The sequence below is a fragment of the Capricornis sumatraensis genome, chromosome 13 (assembly GCF_032405125.1).
Source record: "Capricornis sumatraensis isolate serow.1 chromosome 13, serow.2, whole genome shotgun sequence".
NCBI classification, from domain to species: Eukaryota; Metazoa; Chordata; class Mammalia; order Artiodactyla; family Bovidae; genus Capricornis; species Capricornis sumatraensis.
In genome coordinates this window covers 21,730,625-21,749,995 of record NC_091081.1, presented here as the reverse complement: position 1 = coordinate 21,749,995, position 19,371 = coordinate 21,730,625, and positions in this window count along the sequence as shown.

Below are 19,371 nucleotides of genomic sequence, written 5' to 3'. Positions count from 1 at the left end.
TGACCTTGGAATACGGAATGAAGCAGGGCAAAGACTAATAGAGTTTTGCCAAGAAAATGCACTGGTCATAGCAAACACCCTCTTCCAGCAACACAAGAGAAGGCTCTACAAATGGACATCACCAGATGGTCAACACCAAAATCAGATTGATTATATTCTTTTCAGCCAAAGATGGAGAAGCTCTATACAGTCAGCAAAAACAAGACCGGGAGCTGACTGTGGCTCAGATAATGAACTCCTTATTACCAAGTTCAGACTCAAATTGAAGAAAGTAGGGAAAACTGCTAGACCATTCAGGTATGACCTAAATCAAATCCCTTATGATTATATGGTGGAAGTGAAAAATAGATTTAAGGGCCTAGATCTGATAGATAGAGTGCCTGATAAACTATGGATGGAGGTTCGTAACATTGTACAGGAGACAGGTATCAAGACCATCCCAATGGGAAAGAAATGCATAAAAGGAAAATGGCTGTCTGGGGAGGCCTTACAAATAGCTGTGAAATGAAGAGAGGCGAAAAGCAAAGGAGAAAAGGAAAGATATAAGTATCTGAATGCAGAGTTCCAGAGAACAGCAAGAAGAGATAAGAAAGCCTTCTTCAGCGATCAATGCAAAGAAACAGAGGAAACGAACAGAATGGGAAAGACTAGAGATCTCTTCAAGAAAAGTAGAGATACCAAGGGAACATTTCATGCAAAGATGGGCAGAGTAAAGGACAGAAATGATCTGGCCCTAACAGAAGCAGAAAATATTAAGAAGAGGTGGCAAGAATACACAGAAGAACTTTACAAAAAAGATCTTCACAACCCAGATAATCATGATGGTGTGATCACTCATCTAGAGCCAGACATCTTGGTATGTGAAGTCAAGTGGGCCTTGGAAAGCATCGCTAGGAACAAAGCTAGTGGAGGTGATGGAATTCCAGTTGAGCTGTTTGAAATCCTGAAAGATGATGCTGTGAAAGTGCTGCACTCAATATGCCAGCAAATTTGGAAAACTCAGCAGTGGCCACAGGACTGGAAAAGGTCAGTTTTCATTCCAATCCCAAAGAAAGGCAATGCCAAACAATGCTCAAACTACCGCACAATTGCATTCATCTCACATGTTAGTAAAGTAATGCTCAAAATTCTCTAAGCCAGGCCTCAGCAATACGTGAACCATGAACTTCCTGATGTTCAAGCTGGTTTTAGAAAAGACAGAGAAACCAGAGATCAAATTGCCAACATCTGCTGGATCATGGGGAAAGCAAGAGGGTTCCTGAAAAACATCTATTTCTGCTTTATTGACTATGCCAAAGCCTTTGACTGTGTGGATCACAATAAACTGTGGAAAGTTCTGGAAGAGATGGGAATACCAAACAACCTGACCTGCCTCTTGAGAAATCTGTATGCAGGTCAGGAAGCAGCAGTTAGAACTGGACATGGAACAACAGACTGGTTCCAAATAGGAAAAGGAGCACATCAAGGCTGTATATTGTCACCCTGCTTATTTAACTTTTATGCAGAGTACATCATGAGAAACACCGGACTGGAAGAAGCACAAGCTGGAATCAAGATTGCCAGAAGAAATATCAATAACCTCAGATATGCAGATGACACCACCCTTATGGCAGAAAGTGAAGAGGAACTAAAAAGCCTCTTGATGAAAGTGAAAGTGGAGAGTGAAGAAGTTGGCCTAAAGCTCAACATTCAGAAAACGAAGATCATGGCATCTGGTCCCATCACTTCATGGGAAATAGATGGGGAAACAGTGGAAACAGTGTCAGACTTTATTTTTTTGGGCTCCAAAATGACTGCAGATGGTGACTGCAGCCATGAAATTAAAAGATGCTTACTCCTTGGAGGAAAAGTTATGACCATCTAGATAGCATATTGAAAAGCAGAGACATTACTTTGCTGACTAAGGTCTGCCTAGTCAAGGCTATGGTTTATCCTGTGGTCATGTATGGATGTGAGAGTTGGACTGTGAAGAAGGCTGAGTGCCGAAAAATTGATGTTTTTGAAATGTGGTGTTGGACAAGACTCTTGAAAGTCCCTTGGACTGCAAGGAGAACCAGCCAGTCCATTCTGAAGGAGATCAGCCCTGGGATTTCTTTGGAGCAAATGATCCTGAAGCTGAAACTCCAGTACTTTGGCCACCTCATGTGAAGAGTTGACTCACTGGAAAAGACTCTGATGCTGGCAGGGATTGAAGGCAGGAGGAGAAGGGGACGACAGAGGATGAGATGGCTGGATGGCATCACTGACTTGATGGACGTGAGTCTGAGTGAATTCCGGGAGTTGCTGATGGACAGGGAGGCCTGGCGTGCTGCGATTCATGGGGTTGGAAAGAGTCCAACACGACTGAGCGACTGAACTGAACTGAGTTGAAATTTATTTATCAAGCAACATGTGTATGAAGCAATGTTGGCTTGTCACCAAATTCTCAACCTGGGAAACATATTTTAGGAAGATGGGGAGGTGGTAATCATAAAGATAGAATGGACATAGAAGACAGAATGTCACTATAGTTAGAACTGGACGTGGAACAATGGCCTGGTTCAAAACTGGGAAAGGTGTACAACAGGTCTGTATGTTTTCACCCTGCTTATTTAACGTGTATGCAGAGTATATCAGGGGAAATGCCAGGCTGCATGAATCACAAGCTGGATTCAAGATTGCTTGGAGAAATATGAACAACCTCAGATATGCAGATGATACCACTCTAAAGGCAGAAAGGAAAGAGGAACTAAAGAATCTCTTGATGAAGGTGATAGATTAGAGTGGAAAAGCTGGCTTAAAGCTCAATATTTTAAAAAACTAAGATCATGGCATCTGATCCCACAACTTCATGGCAAATAGATGGGGAAAAAGTGGAAACAGTAACATATTTCATTTTCTTGATCTCCAAAATCACTGCAGGCAGTGACTGCAGCCATAAAATTAAAAGACATTTGCTCCTTGAAAGAAAAGCTATGAGAGACCTAGACAACATATTAAAACCAGAGACATCACTTTGCCAACAAAGGTCTATATAGTCAAACCTATGGTTTTTCCAGTAGTCATATATGGATGTGAGAGCTGGATCATTAAGAAGGCAGGGCACCAAAGAATTTCTACTTTTGAATTGTGGTGCTGGAGAAGACTTTTGAAAGTCCCTTTGTCTGCAAGGAGACCAAACCAGTCAATCTTAAAGGAAATCAACCCTGAATATTCACTTGAAGGACTATTGCTGAAGCTGAAGCTCCAATACTTTGGTCACTTGTTGCAAAAAGTCAACTCATTGGAAGAGTTCCTGATGCTGGGAAAGACTGAGGGCAGGAGGAGAAGAGGGTGACAGAGGGTGAGCTGGTTGGATGGTGTCACTGACTCAGTGAACATGAATCTGAGCAAACTCTGGGAGATAGTGAAGAATAGGGAAGCCTGACATACTGCAGTCCATTGGGTCGCAAAGAGTTGGACACAACTTAGAGACTGAACAACAATTGTCTGTCTACTAAATCTGCCATCCAGTGGCTTTTCTGTCCTCATGAGGGACACGGGATTGTCAAGGCTGCAGAAGTGATTGTACAGGAAATATTTTTACCAGAGTATAAGATAATTACAAACAGTCTAACAACTCATACTAGATAGATTCAAAGCTAGATCCTCCAAGTGTTCCAGAATAGTTAATGTTCAGGATGGGTGTAGGTTTTGGACTCTGTCATGGACTTAGGGCAGGTCTTATATGGCAGCTGTGGAATGTTCATTCCAGCACTGAGGAGAACCGATTGATGCAAGAGGCTTGTGCAATGTTGGATCAGGGCTGTCATTTATTTAAAAGATTATATTCAGGTGCTGTTCTGTTGTAGATAGTTAAAATTGCTGTCCACAGACCTTAAAACAGACAATAAGATGTATGTTTTCAGATGGAAGAAGTAGGAAAAGAAAGGGGCTTACCTTAACAAAGTTTTCAAAATTAGATCTTTGGGATTCTTTTGCCTACATTGCTGTTTTCCTGTAGACACAGACAGTAGGTTGCAAAGGCGGGTTTGGTATTCAAATGATGTAATAGCTCCCCTGAACACGATTTTTTAAAGATAGTAAAGATGTCCAATGGTGGAATCTTGTCTATGTGAGAAATCCAGAACTAAAAAGAAACTATACTTATTGTTCAATAAGTATAAGAACTTTATCTTGTTCTTTATTAATTTTCCCACAGTGTTAGAAGCCTTTGGTTTGATCACATCAGAGGCTGGTATGAACACAGACATGACTTCAATATACTGGTCCTGATGTATGAAGAGATGAAGATGGTAAGAGGTGTGTTTTTCTTATTTTAATTATTTCTTTGAAATCCTTTCTTATCTTGGTTTCAATGAACCATATTCTCCTATAGTTATCTTTATACCTAACTATTCAAGCTTCTTTTGATGTTTCTAATTTCCTGCCCCTTCATTTGTCAGAGCTCTCCTCTCACTGTGTACAAGTCATCTCTTGTGATTCCTTTTTATGTAAAAATTTATAGCTATAAAGGCAAATGCAAATGTGCAGAGCAACCATAACTTTGAAAAATTGAAAAGGGACTGTGGGAGCACTGGGGTGAGGAGCCACTAAGTTATGACTAATTAGAAGTGAATGTGTGCTATTGATGCAAATTCTTCCCAATTTTAAGGAGAATTTTTTAAGGTAGCTTTCTTGTGAAATCACAAAATGTTTCCATGCAGGCATCTGATCAAAACTGTCTTAAAATATTGCATAAACCAAACAACCTTTGTGAAAGACAAACTTCTCTCAATCCATGTTACCCTTTCCCCTAGTCCAGATCAGTCTTCCTAATTGGTCTACCTACCTGCAATCTCAGCTTATCAACATTTATTCTCATATTTTTCAATCAGAGTTATCAACTCAAAAAGCAAGATCTGATTTTTCCCTATTTTTATATTTTATTTTCTCTATATAAATGTGCTCATGACAAAACTATCTATAAATACAGAATTTATTGAAAATTTGGACATAAAGACCACAGAGGAACTGGGCAAGATCTCTTGAATATTAATATTTCTCTGTCTGTCATCAATACACTATCACCAGATATCACTTTTAAATTACCTTCTGTCAAGTAGCAATTACTTGTGTATTTTTGATCTAGGTTTTTGCCAGCCTTTCAAATAATAATTTTTTGGTTATATAATATGGAGAGAATCTTTATTCAACTTCCCTTATCAAAGAAAAATAGATCTTAGTCAAATTATGTTTTCTGTTTTAAAGCTCTGTCCAGATAAAGATCTCAATTTTCTCAAGCTATTGAGTATACATTATGTTGTGGAATTTTAGGTCTTTCTGTGTCTACTACCTCCCATGGAAATTTTTTGGTAATTTTACCTCAAACTATTGATGCTTGGCTTGCTAATTAATTGCATAGGAAATACCCAAAGCCCATATAAAACGTATCTCAGAGGATTTTGCATGTTTCCCACAGATTTGGAGGTATTATCACCAGGATCATAGTGACCATGAAGAGTCATTTTATTCTACCCTGTCTCAAGTATCAAGCAGTATGTATTTGGAATGAAGGCAAGGGTGGCCATACTGTTTGGAGAATCATATTTAAGTGAGTAAACTAAAAATAAAATCAAAGAAATAGTACTTATAAAAATAAGGTAGTAGTTATTTAGGGGGTGGAGGGCAAGGTTTATGATTAGGAAAGGGATGTATATTGTGAGGGATCTGAAATCCTGGCAGAGTTTAACTTGATGAGCAGGTTGTAATCATGAATATTCACTTCATAATAATTCATTATGCTTCATGTTTATTTTATGCCTTTTCTACATGTATGTTTTGTTAAATGTAAAAAACACCTCATGGAGACTTTAATTTATCTTAAGTGAAATGGGAAGCTCCTGAGTGACATATCCTAGAGAAAGCCTAAAGCCTAATTTGGGGAGAGAATGAATCTTTCATCTTTTGTGATCTTTCATTCATATATTGACGTTGGCTGAAACCTTCATAAAGAAACTCATACACACTTTTATGTGTACGTGTGTGTATGTGTATGGGTGAAGTAGTCTCTGGAGGCTGAAGTCATAGAGTGATAAGGGAAAAGGGTGCTCATTGTCTTGTTTGGAGTACAGTTCACAAGTTCATATGTTGAAATCCCCTCTATTATTATTTTTTTATCATTTTCAGTTTTCTGTCAAATTTTTATTTTTGTCTTTTATACCTTGAATACCATAAGCATAGTAACTTAAATTTTCAGATAATTGCAGCATCTGTAAAATGTATCATTCTATTATTACTATATTTTTGCTGATTGTTGACTGTGTTGTCTTTTGCTTAATGTTCTTGCATATTTTGATTTACATAAGTTATTCTATATAAAAATTATTTGTAGAAATAATATAGTAAAGATGGTCCTGTTATTTTACTCACCAACTAACACTCAAACTATTCCACTGACAGTTGTCACCTACAAGGTAATTATTAAGATGTTCATTAACCTACAATGGAAAAGAATCTGAAAAAGGAGAGATACACATGTATATGTATAACTGAATCACTCTGTTGTACACCTGAAACATTGTAAATCAACTATTCTTGAAAGAATTTTTTTTGCTAGTTTGCTCTTTGTACTGTGCATTCTTATTATACAGGAATGCGACTCATTTTCGTGGTTTTGCATTGTGCAACTCTGTTCAATATGTTTATTAGTTCTAAAAGATTTTGTGACATCTTTGGGATTTTCTGTGTATAAAATCATCTTGTCTGCAAAGAGAAGTAATTTTACTTCTTACATCCAATTTGAATGGCTTTCATTGATTGCTTAGTTACTCTAGCCTAGATATTCAGTACTATTTTGAATAAATGATGAGAATGGGTATCCTTGCCTTCTTCCTGCTCTTGGCAGGAATAGTTTCAGTCTTTCACCATTGAGTATGATGCTGGCAGTAGTATTTCACATATGTCCTTTTAATGTTGAAGTATTTTCCTTCTATTCTTCATTCATTGAGTTATTTTATCATGAAAATGTGTTGGATATGAAATGCTTTTTTTCTATATCAGTTGAGATGCTTGTGTGGTTTATTTCCCTTCACTCTGTACATGTGGTATTACAAAAATTAATTTTCATATTTTGAACCATCTTTGCTTCCCAGGAGTATATCCCACTTGATCATGATATATATAACCCTTTTAATATGTTGCTGAATCTATTTTGCCACTAATTTTTGAGGAGTTTTGCAATTACATTTTACAAGTTATATGCGTCTTTAGTTCTCTTTCTTCTAGTGCTTTTCTCTGACTTTGGTATCAGGGAAATGCTGGCCTTATAGGATAATCTTGTGAATGCTTCCTCCTCTTCAATTTTTTGGAAGAGTTTGAGAAGGACTGATGTTAGTTCTATAAATATTTGATAGAAGTCACCAGGAAAGCCATGTAACCCTGAGTTTTCTTTTTCATGTGCCCACTATATTTAATTACTTGAATTTAGTTACTCTTTAATTACTTTTTCCTCGTGAAATTGTGACTCTTAAGCACAGATTAGCATATTATTGTTCTCAGTCTTTGCAAGCAATTATCACAGTTTCTGAAATATATAATATATTCTAAAAGTGCTGATTGAATGATGAGCCATCCTTATAAAATCAATCAGTAGGAAGTTCTAACACAGCTGACAATCAGAACACTCCTTTTCATGTGTGCTCTGTGATATATCCTTGAAAAGCTCTGCTGCTGCTGCTAAGTCGCTTCAGTCGTGTCTAACTCTGTGCAACCCCATAGACAGCAGCTCACCAGGCTCCCCCGTCCCTGGGGTTCTCTAGGCAAGAACATTGGAACAGGTTGCCGTTTCCTTCTCCAGTACATGAAAGTAAAAAGTGAAAGTGAAGTCGCTCAGTTGTGTCCGACTCTTCGCCACCCCATGGACTGCAGCCTACCAGACTCCTCTGACCATGGGATTTTCCAGGCAAGAGTGAAAAGCTCTAGATGTAAAATAAACCCAAGGACTTCCAGTTTTCCAAAACATGGTAAAGATGTTGGGCTGTAACTCATGTATTCTTTATAGACTGAATAGTTTCTCATACAATTCTTTCAGGATCTCAGAAGTTCTGTGACTAAAATCAGCAATTTTCTTGAGAAGGAACTGAATGAAGAGGATGTGCATGCTATTGTGAAGCAGGCTTCATTTCAGAATATGAAGGACGATCCACGAGCTAATTACAATAGTATTCTGACATCTGAAGTTGGGACAAGAACAAGTGAAGGGTGTTTCCTGTGCAAAGGTGATATTCAAAGGTTTATAGAAGCAAAACTGTTGAGAGTTTCCATGAGTACTTGGCTACTACACTAATTAAGTAGTGCTTCCAAAATGTCTCTCCCAGTCTGCCATTTGGTCCCTGGAGAGAAACGAAATCCTAACTGAAAATGTCCCTAAAAAGTATTCCAGGAAACAGAACAGTACAGAGCTGGACACTTTAATGTGACTAATGAATATTAGGATCTTCCTTTCTGATCACAATGACCCTACTCTAACATCTGTAAGCAAGTCTTGCTGCTAAGTCACTTCAGTCATGTCTGACTCTGTGCGACCCCATAGACGGCAGCCCACCAGGCTCCCCCATCCCTGGGATTCTCCAGGCAAGAACACTGGAGTGGGTTGCCATTTCCTTCTCCAGTGTGTGAAAGTGAAAAGTGAAAGTGAAGTCGTTAGTCGTGCCCAACCCTCAGCAACCCCATGGACTGCAGCCCACCAGGCTCCTTTGTCCATGGGATTTTCCAGGCAAGAGTACTGGAGTGGCAAAAGATTTCCAGCTTCAATTTCCTTTATTTCTTCTAGAACATACTAGAGATTTAGTTAATATGTATTTTTTCTCTGAGGGAGGGTGTTTGGATTACTGTTATTTTCTCGTGTCAGATTTCTTCTTGTAAAAAGTAGGCTGATACCTCATCAAACCAATCTGCTATAAATTCAATCATTGAACAATAGGTAGTAAATGTCTATTGTATTTTTGTAACATGCCTGGAGTCATTAATAATAAATATATTTCCCTCCCAATACTTTTAAGCTTTATTTTAAATTCAATTTTTAATGCACATTATTCTAAAACATAATTTGTACTTCTCTATTATGTTAAGATTTTATCCCCTAATGTATATATACATCCGCTGGATCATGGAAAAAGCAAGAGAGTTCCAGAAAAACATCTATTTCTGCTTTATTGACTATGCCAAAGCCTTTGACTGTGTGGATCACAAGAAACTGTGCAAAATTCTGAAAGAGATAGGAATACCAGACCATCTAACCTGCCTCTTGAGAAATCTGTATGCAGGTCAGGAAGCAACAGTTAGAACTGGACATGGAACAACAGACTGGTTCCAAATAGGAAAAGGAGTACGTCAAGGCTGTATATTGTCACCCTGCTTATTTAACTTCTATGCAGAGTACATCATGAGAAACGCTGGGCTGGATGAAGCACAAGCTGGAATCAAGATTGCCAGGAGAAATATCAATAACCTCAGATATGCAGATGATACCACCCTTATGGCAAAAAGTGAAGAGGAATTAAAAAGCCTCTTGATGAAAGTGAAAGAGGAGAGTGAAAAAGTTGGCTTAAAGCTCAACATTCAGAAAACGAAGATCATGGCATCCGGTCCCATCACTTCATGGGAAATAGATGGGGAAACAGTGGAAACAGTGTTAGACTTTATTTTTTGGGGCTCCAAGATCACTGCAGATGGTGACTGCAGCCATGAAATTAAAAGACGCTTACCCTTTGGAAGAAAAGTTATGACCAACCTAGATAGTATATTCAAAAGCAGAGACATTACTTTGCTGACTAAGGTCCATCTAGTCAAGGCTATGGTTTCTCCTGTGGTCATGTATGGATGTGAGAGTTGGACTGTGAAGAAGGCTGAGTGCCGAAGAATTGATGCTTTTGAACTGTGGTGTTGGAGAAGACTCTTGAGAGTCCCTTGGACTGCAAGGAGATCCAACCAGTCCATTCTAAAGGGGATCAGCCCTGGGATTACTTTGGAAGGAATTATGCTAAAGCTGAAGCTCCAGCACTTTGGCCACCTCATGCGAAGAGGTGACTCATTGGAAAAGCCTCTGATGCTGGGAGGGATTGGGGGCAGGAGGAGAAGGGGACGACTGAGGATGAGATGGCTGGATGGCATCACGGACTTGATGGATGTGAGTCTGAGTGAACTCCGGGAGATGGTGATGGACAGGGAGGCCTGGCGTGCTGTGGTTCATGGGGTCGCAAAGAGTCGGACACGACTGAGAGACTGAACTGAACTGAATGTATACATAACTTATATTATGCTGATGAACATATATTCTTAATTATGTAAAGTTATTTTACTGAAATTGCTATAGGTACTGATTATCTAAAAAAATCATTGCTTCTTCTTTTGTCCTATTTATTATTGATTTTCATTTCTTGTTGCTCAACTGTGTAAAGCATTTCTCATGCCTGTAAGAACTTGTTTACTCTTACAAATGCCAACAATAATATTTACAGTAGAAAATCTGATAGCTAAAGATACCAAATGTTAATCTTAATTAAAAAATTATTTAATAATGGTTTCAATCTTCCATCAAGTAAAACTGCAGAAATAACAGCTCAGAATACCCTCTGTGATATTGATTTCATTATTTAAAATCTTTGGGTCTCATTTTTCTCTATTTTATAAATGGAAAAATACTTAACTTGAAGAGTTTTGCTAAGAATTATACTACATGATAGGTGTAGTTTGCTTAGCATGGTACATGGAATTTAGTAAAACATACTTAGATGTTTTAATAGTTTCAGTTCAGTTCAGTTCAGTCGCTCAGTCATGTCTGACTCTTTGCGACCCCATGAATTGCAGCACACCAGGCCTCCCTGTCCATCACCAACTCCCAGAGTTCACTCAGACTCACGTCCATTGAGTCAGTGATGCCATCCAGCCATCTCATCCTCGGTTGTCCCCTTCTCCTCCTGCCCCCAATCCCTCCCAGGGTTTTCTAGAGAAAGGTTATAATTTAATGGTAATAGTTGGTGGAAGTCAAACAGATAAGGAAGTGAACTATAACTCTATTTTCAGTGTTTATTGCATGCAAAGTTTTCTTAGCTCAAAATTGTGAAAGGGAAATAAGATAAAATCCTGTGGAAATCTAATAAATATTTAGCTTGGCTTGAAGAAGAGATTAAGTGGATTGTAGAAAATGTTGGTCCTGACTGTGCTACCTTCCTACTCAGGTGCTTTTCATGTGCTTGTCCCACTAGGTACCATTGGCGATTGGAAACGTCATTTGACTATGGAGCAAAATGAGAAATTTGACAGAGCATTTCAAAGGAAAATGAAAGATTTTCCCTTGAAGTTCATCTGGGATATAAATGAGGAGTAGAATCAGAGTAAAAGAATCATATAAAAATCTACTAGTGACAGAGCACGACCGAGGATGAGATGGCTGGATGGCATCACCAACTCGATGGACGTGAGTCTGAGTGGACTCCGGGAGATGGTGATGGACAGGGAGGCCTGGCGTGCTGCAATTCATGGAGTCGCAAGGAGTCGGACATGACTGAGTGACTGAACTGAACTGAAGTGACAGAGCATATTTTAACATACACATTAATTTGTGATTCTCCTACAAATTATAAGGTAAAATTAATTACATAACTTTTATTCTTGTTCAGTGGCTAAGTCATGTCAGCTCTGTGACCCCATGAACTGCAGCATTCCAGGCTACCCTGTGCTTCACTGTCTCTCGAAGTTTGCTCAAACTCATGTCCATTGAGTTGGTGATGCCATCCAACCGTCTCATCCTCTGTCGCCCTCTTATCCTCCTGCCCTCAATCTTTAGATAACCTTATTAATAAACAAAATGAGGAAACTCTGCTTAGATTTGTTGCCTTGAATTTTATGACCACTTTGAAATTTCAAGAGTAAAATGACTTGGGTGATAGTCTGCACTGGTATTATGTATGATAAAGGGAAAGGAAATAAGCATATGAGACCATTTTCTATAGTGTGTATTTTTCCTTTATTTATAGTTAAATTTAGGATCAGACATTAAAAATTCTTTCATCTTTCTAAGAAATTTTACTTATTGATTTAAAATCAATGTGAATGTTGAAATAAAGAACTCTCAATAAAACATGCATCATTTTAATAGTTTCTGTCAGTCAGTTCATTCACTCAGTCATGAACAACTATTTGCGACCCCATGGACTGAGCACGTCAGGATCCCCTGTCCATCACCAACTCCTGGAGTTTACTCAAACTCATGTCCATTGAGTCAGTGATGCCATCCAACCATCTCATCCTTTGAGGTGGTTGTCGTCCCCTTCTCCTCCTGCCTTCAGTCTTTCCCAGCATCAGGATCTTTTTCTATGAATCAGTTCTTCGCATCAGGTGGCAAACATATTGGAGCTTCAGCTTCAGCATCAGTCTTTCTAATGAATATTCAGAATTGATTTCCTTTAGGATGGACTGGTTTAATCCTCTGGCAGTCTAAGAGACTCTCAAGCTTTTCCAACACCACAGTTCAAAAGCATCAATACTTTGGTGTGCCCAGCCTTCTTTATGGTTCAACTCACATCCATACATGACTACTAGAAAAACCACAGCTTTGACTAGATGGAAATTTGTTGGCAAAGTAATGTCTTTGCTTTTGAATATGCTGTCTAGGTTGCTCATAGCTTTTCTTCTAAGGAGCAAACATCTTTTAATTTCATGGCTGCAGTCACCATCTGCAGTGATTTTGGAGCCAAGGAAAATAAAGTCAGTCAGGGTTTCCATTGTTTCCCCATCTATTTGCCATGAGGTGATGATATCGGATGCCATGATCTTCCTTTTTTTAATGTTGAGGTTTATATAACCCAGCTTTTTCACTCTCCTCTTTCACTTTCATCAAGAGGCTTTTTAGTTCTTCTTTGCTTTCTGCCATAAGGGTGGTGTCATCTGCATATCTGAGGTTATTGATATTTCTCCCAGCAGTCTTGATTCCAGCTTGTGCTTCCTCCAGCCTGGCATTTCACATTTTTTACTCTGCATATAAGTTAAATAAACAGGGTGACAACATACAGACTTCAAGTACGCCAACAGACAACCCCAGTCCATTGTTCCATGTCTGGTTCTAACTGTTGCTTCTTGACCTGCTTACAAATTTCTCAGGAGGCAGGTAAGGTGGTCTGGTAGTCCCATCTCTTGAAGAATTTTCCATGGTTGGTTGTGATCCACACAAAGACTTTGGCATAGTCAATGAAGCAGAAGTAGATGTTTTACTGGAATACTCCTGCGTTTTCTATGATCCAGCAGATGTTGGCAATTTGATCTCTGGTTCCTCTGCCTTTTCTAAATACAGCTTGAACATCTGGATCTTGGTTCATGTACTATTGAAGCCTAGCTTGGAGAATTTTGAGCATTACTTTGTTAGTTTGTGAGATGAGTGCAACTGTGCAGTACTTTGAACATTCTTTGACATTGCCTTTCTTTGGGATTAGTATGAAAACTGACCTTGTCCAGTCCTGTGGCCACTGCTGAGTTTTCCAAATTTGCTGGCATATTGAGTGCAGCACTTTCACAGCATCATCTTTTAGTATTTGAAATAGCTCAACTGGAATACCATCACCTGCACTAGCTTTGTTCGTAGTGATGCTTCCTGAGGCCCACTTGACTTCACATTCCAGGATGTCTGGCTCTAGGTGAGTGATTTCACCATCATGGTTATCTGGGTCATTAAAATCTTTTTTGTATAGTCCTTCTGTGTATTCTTGCCACCTCTTCTTACTATCTTCTGCTTCTTTTAGACCTATACCATTTCTGTCCTTTACTTTGCCCATCTTTGCATAAAATATTCCATTGATATCTCTGATTTTCTTGAAAAGATCTCTAGACTTTCCCATTCTGTTGCTTTACTTACTCTATTTCTTTGCACTGATCACTGAGGAAGGCTTTCTTATCTCTCCTTGCTATTCTTTGGAACTCTGCATTCAGACGGATATATCTTTCCTTTTCTCCTTTGCCTTTAGTTTCTCTTCTTTTCTCAGCTATTTGTAAGGCTTCCTCAGACGATCATTTTGCCGTTTTGCATTTCTTCTTCTTGGGAATGGTTTTGGTCCCTGCCTCCTATACAATGTTATGAACCTCCGCCCATAGTTCTTCAGGCACTCTACCAGATCAAAATCCTTTGAGTCTAATCATCCCTTCCACTGTATAATCATAATGGATTTGATTTAGGTCATACCTGAATGGTCTAGTGGTTTTCCCTACTTTCTTCAATTTGATTCTGAATTGGGCAATAAGGAGTTCATGATCTGAGCTACAGCCAGCTCCCGGACTTGTTTCTGCTGACTGTGTCAAGCTTCTCAATCTTTGACTGCAAAGAATATAATCAATCTAATTTCGGTATTGTCCATCTGGTGATGTCCATGTGTAGAGGGTTGTCTCTTGTGATGTTTGAAGAGGGTGCTTGCTATGCTCAGTGTGTTTACTACGATCAGTGTGTTCTCTTGGCAAACTCTGTTAGCCTTTGCCCTATTTCATTTTGTACACCAAGACCAAACTTGCCTGTTATTCCAGGTATCTCTTGGCTTCCAACTTTTGCATTCCAGTCCCCTGTGATGAAAAGCACATCTTTTTTTAGTATTTGTTCTAGAAGGTCTTGTAGGTCATCATAGAACAATTCAACTTTAGCTTCTTTGGCATTAGTGGTTGGGGCATAGACTTGGAGTACTGTGACACTGAATGGTTTGCCTTGGAAATGAACAGAGATTATTCTGTCATTTTTGAGATTGCATCTGAGTACTGAAATCTTTTGTATTCTTTTGTTGACTATGGGAGCTACTTCATTTCTTCTAAGGGATTCTTGCCCACAGTAGTAGATACAATGGTCATCTGAGTTAAATTCACCCATTCAGGTTCATTTTAGTTCACTGATTCCTAAAATGTTGATGTTCACTCTTGCTATCTCCTGTTTGATCACTTCCAATTTGCCTTGATTCATGGACTTGACATTCCCGGTCCCTATGCAATATTGTTCCTTATAGCATTGGACTTTACTTTCGTCACCAGTCACATCTACAACTGCACGTTGTTTTTGCTTTGGCTCAGCCTCTTCATTCTTTCTGGAATTATTTCTCCACTCTTCTCCAGTAGCATACTGGGGACCTAATGACCTAGGGTTTCATCTTTCAGTGTCATAGCTTTTTGCCTTTTCATACTCTTCATGGGGTTCTCAATGCAAGAATACTGAAATGGTTACCAGATCACAAAGTCTACACTAATGATCAAAGGCTCAGAAATGGAGTAATTATCTAATGGTTCAAACATTTAACTATTTGCATAAAAAAAAAATTGTATCTGTAATATATCACTCACTGAACTAATTCCACATGTATTTAATAAGCTAAATAGTTTAAGATAAAATCATTTCAAACAACTAGAAAAATATAGGTGAATCTGACCACAAATCTCAAATGGGGGAAAAATTGTGAATCATAAGAGCAGTGAAGAAACCTTTAAAAATGTCCCATAATAGGTAATCGGATTAAAAAATGTCTAGTGTATTCATACAATGGAATGGATGAATGGACGTGAACAGCCAGGAACAAAGCACAATAACTTCAGTGGATTGCAAGGGCATTATGTTAAGTGAAGAAAGCCAAACACAAAAGGTTGCATAGTTCATTATCTTCTTGTTATGACGTTTTCAAAGTAACAAAGGTATAGTGAGGGAGATCAGATCAGTGATCTCCAGGTGTTAAATGTGGGGAGTGGTTGTGAATACTAATGGGTGACACAAAGAAGTGTGTGACACAGGAAGTGTTTCTCCCTGTTGAGGAATCAGTTTGTACCCTGATTGTGCTGATGGTTACATGAAACTATACACACGTGCTTGTCCTACTAGGTATGGTTGGAAACTGGAAGCATCACTTGACAGTGCAGCAAAATGAAAGATCTGACAGAGTATTCCAAAGGAAGATGAGATATTTTCCTTTAAGTTCATCAGGGATATAAATGAGGAGTACAATTTATTAAAAAATCATATAAAAGAAATTCACTACCTATAGAGCATATTTTAATATACATATTCATTTGTATTTCTAATACAAATGTTAACTATAACATTAACAAAATCAGTAAACTGTGCTTGGATTAGTTGTCATGAATTTGATGAACACTTTGAAATTTCAAAAACTAAAATGATGGTCTGCATTGTTAGCCTGAATGATAAAAGAAAGACAAAAAGCATACAACATAAATTGTAAATGTCTTGAGTTTTCTGTAGTGTATACTTTTTATTTGTCTCAATTAAATTTAGGATCAATCAAATGTTAAACAGTCTTTTCATCCTTCAAATTAAACTTTAATGCTTTGGCTTACACTCAATGTAAATATTGAAACTGAGAAATCACATGTAAATACAGACATCTATTAATAATTTACCACATCACAGTTTTCACAAAAGATCAAAAGTTCAAGGTAAATTAATCATTTAACTATTTGGATGAAAAATATAGTTCTGTTCATAACACAAAACTAACAACTAACTCTGGCTATATTTAATACTTAATATTTAAGAAAAAACCATTTTGAACAGCTAGAAAAGTATAGGTGAATCTGATCATAATTTCCAAATTGCAAAAAACTTGTGAACCATAGAAGCAGTGGAAGAAACTTTAAAAAATTAGTAAATTTACAGTTATAAACATTTTGAGGACTACTATCCAGTCAACAAATAGAAATAACCCAATACTCATGTACAGCAATACAAATAAAGAAAGTGTGTGGCTTTATATAAGGAAACACTATAAGAATGCATGAATTACAACTACATGGAAAACATATACGAATCTCAGAAATATAATATTCACTGGAAAAAATAGACACATCACACAATTCTTTATAAAAGATTAAAAAACAGTAAGATTAATCTATGGTTTGAAAAGATGAGTAATTACCTTTTGAGGATGGTATAGTAACTGAATACAGTTCAGTTCAGTTCAGTCATTCAGTCGTGTCCAACTCTTTGCAACCCCATGAATCGCAGCACACCAGGCCTCCCTATCCATCACCAACTCCCGAGTTCACTCAAACTCACGTCCATCAAGTCGGTGATGCCATCCAGCCATCTCATCCTCTGTCGTCCCCATTTCCTCCTGCCCCCAATCCCTCATCAGAGTCTTTTCCAATGAGTCAACTGATTAGGTAAATGAGAAAAGTCTTAGGGTCTTAGTAATATTTTTAATTGAGTTATAGTAGCTGTACAATATTATATAAGTTACAGATGTATAATATAATAATTCACAATTTTTAAAGATTATACTCCATTTATGCTGCTGCTGTTGCTGCGTCACTTCAGTTGTGTCCGATTCTCTGTGACCCCACAGACTGCAGCCCACCAGGCTCCCCCATCCCTGGGATTCTCCAGGGAAGAACACTGGAGGGGGTTGCCATATTCCCTGTATTGTATAATATATCCATGTAGCTTATTTTATACATAATAGTTTGTACCTTTTATTCCTCTACCACTATATTGCCCTTCCTCCCTTCCCTCTCCCCACTGGAAACCACTAGTTTGTCCTAGAAATAGTTTATTTCTTGATCTTAGTGCTAGTTCCATAGGTTCAGTCATTTTGCAAACATTATTATTCACAATAATTTTTGAATTTTCCTGTATTTGTGTCATATTTAATAAATATGTGAAATAAATAACAAATATGAAAACATTTTGTATACTAAACACAAAGCTTGCCATTTATAGAAAAGACAAAACATTAATTCATACCTGCATACAAGCATGCTAAGTCGGTTCAGTCATGCTGAATGCTTTGTGACCTCATGGACTGTAGCCCACCGGGTATCTCTGTCCATGGAATTCTTCAGGCAAGAATATTGCAGTGGGTTGCCATGCCCTCCTCCAGGGAATCTTCCTGGCCCAGGGATTGAACCCACATCTGTTATGTTTTCTACTTTGGCAGGCAGGCTCTTTACCATTAGTGCCACCTGGGAAGCCCAACTCATAATTAGCAAAATTTTAAAAACTGAGCAATGCTCAATGTTTGAAAGAGTAGAGTGAAATAAACATTCTCATACATTTTTGTGAATATGGTTATCAGTTCAAATGTTCTTTATAGAAATTATGACACAAAATTTAATTTTAAGAGACCGTAGAGGAGCAGCTAATCAATACAGCATCATATTGACAGAAGACACACAGACCAATGGAATGGAATAAATGCCCCACATATAAAATTACAGATGTACAGCTGAATTTTGACAAAACTGCAAAGGCCATTACATCAAGAAAAATAGATTTATCAGCAAATGGTGTTGTAATAACTGGACATTCATAAACAAAAACAATGACATTTGATTTAAATATTATATCTGATAGAAATTAACTCAAAGTTCATCATGGATATAAATATAAAACATAAATCTATAACACTTTCAGAAGAAAACATAGGATAAAATATTCATGACTTAGGCACAAATTTCTTATCCGTGAAATCAAGGCGTCATCCATTAAACAGATATAAAGAACTTGTTTAAGAAAAAAACTTACACTGCAAATTATTTTCTTAGAAGATGTAGAAAGCTTTTTAATTAATGTAGTATACTCTGAATATTCCTATTTAAATAAAGCTGTTTATTTTCAAAAAAGAAAGAAAGAAAAGCCATAGACTGGAAGGAAATATTTTCAGATCACATACAGTATCTCCTCAAGGACTTGTATCCAGGGAAAATGAATTCTCTAAACTCAACAGTCAGGAAACAATCAGTCCAATCAGAAAATCAGCAAAAAACTTGAAAGACACTTTATCACAGAGGACAAAGGAATGGTGAATAAACACTTCAAACTCTATGTGCCACCATTAGGCACCAGAGAAACAGAAGATAAAGCAATCGTGAGATATCACTGCTTACTTATTTGAATCGATTTTATGAACTATTGGCAACCACCAGATGCTGCCAATGATATGGAGCAAATAGATCTCTCTTACATTGCTGAGTAATACACAAAATGTCACAGCCACTTGGAAGACAGTTTGGAAAATTCTTATAAAATTAAACATATACTTAACATATGATTGGGCTTTCCTGCTGGCTCAATGGTAAAAAACCTACCTGCCAATACAAGAGATGTCAGTTAGATCCCTGGATCGGGAAGATCTCCTAAAGAAGAAAATGGCAACCCACTCAAGTATTCTTGCCTGGGAAATCCCATGGACAGAGGAGTCTGGCAGGCTATAGTCCATGGGGGCTACAAACGAGTTGGACATGACTTAGGGACTAAACAACAGCAACAACAACATGTAATTAAGCAATCCCACTGTTGTGGATTTATCCTAGAGAAGGGAAACTTTTATTCACACACAGAGTTGTTCATGAATTTTTATTACATCTGTTTGTAATAACCTA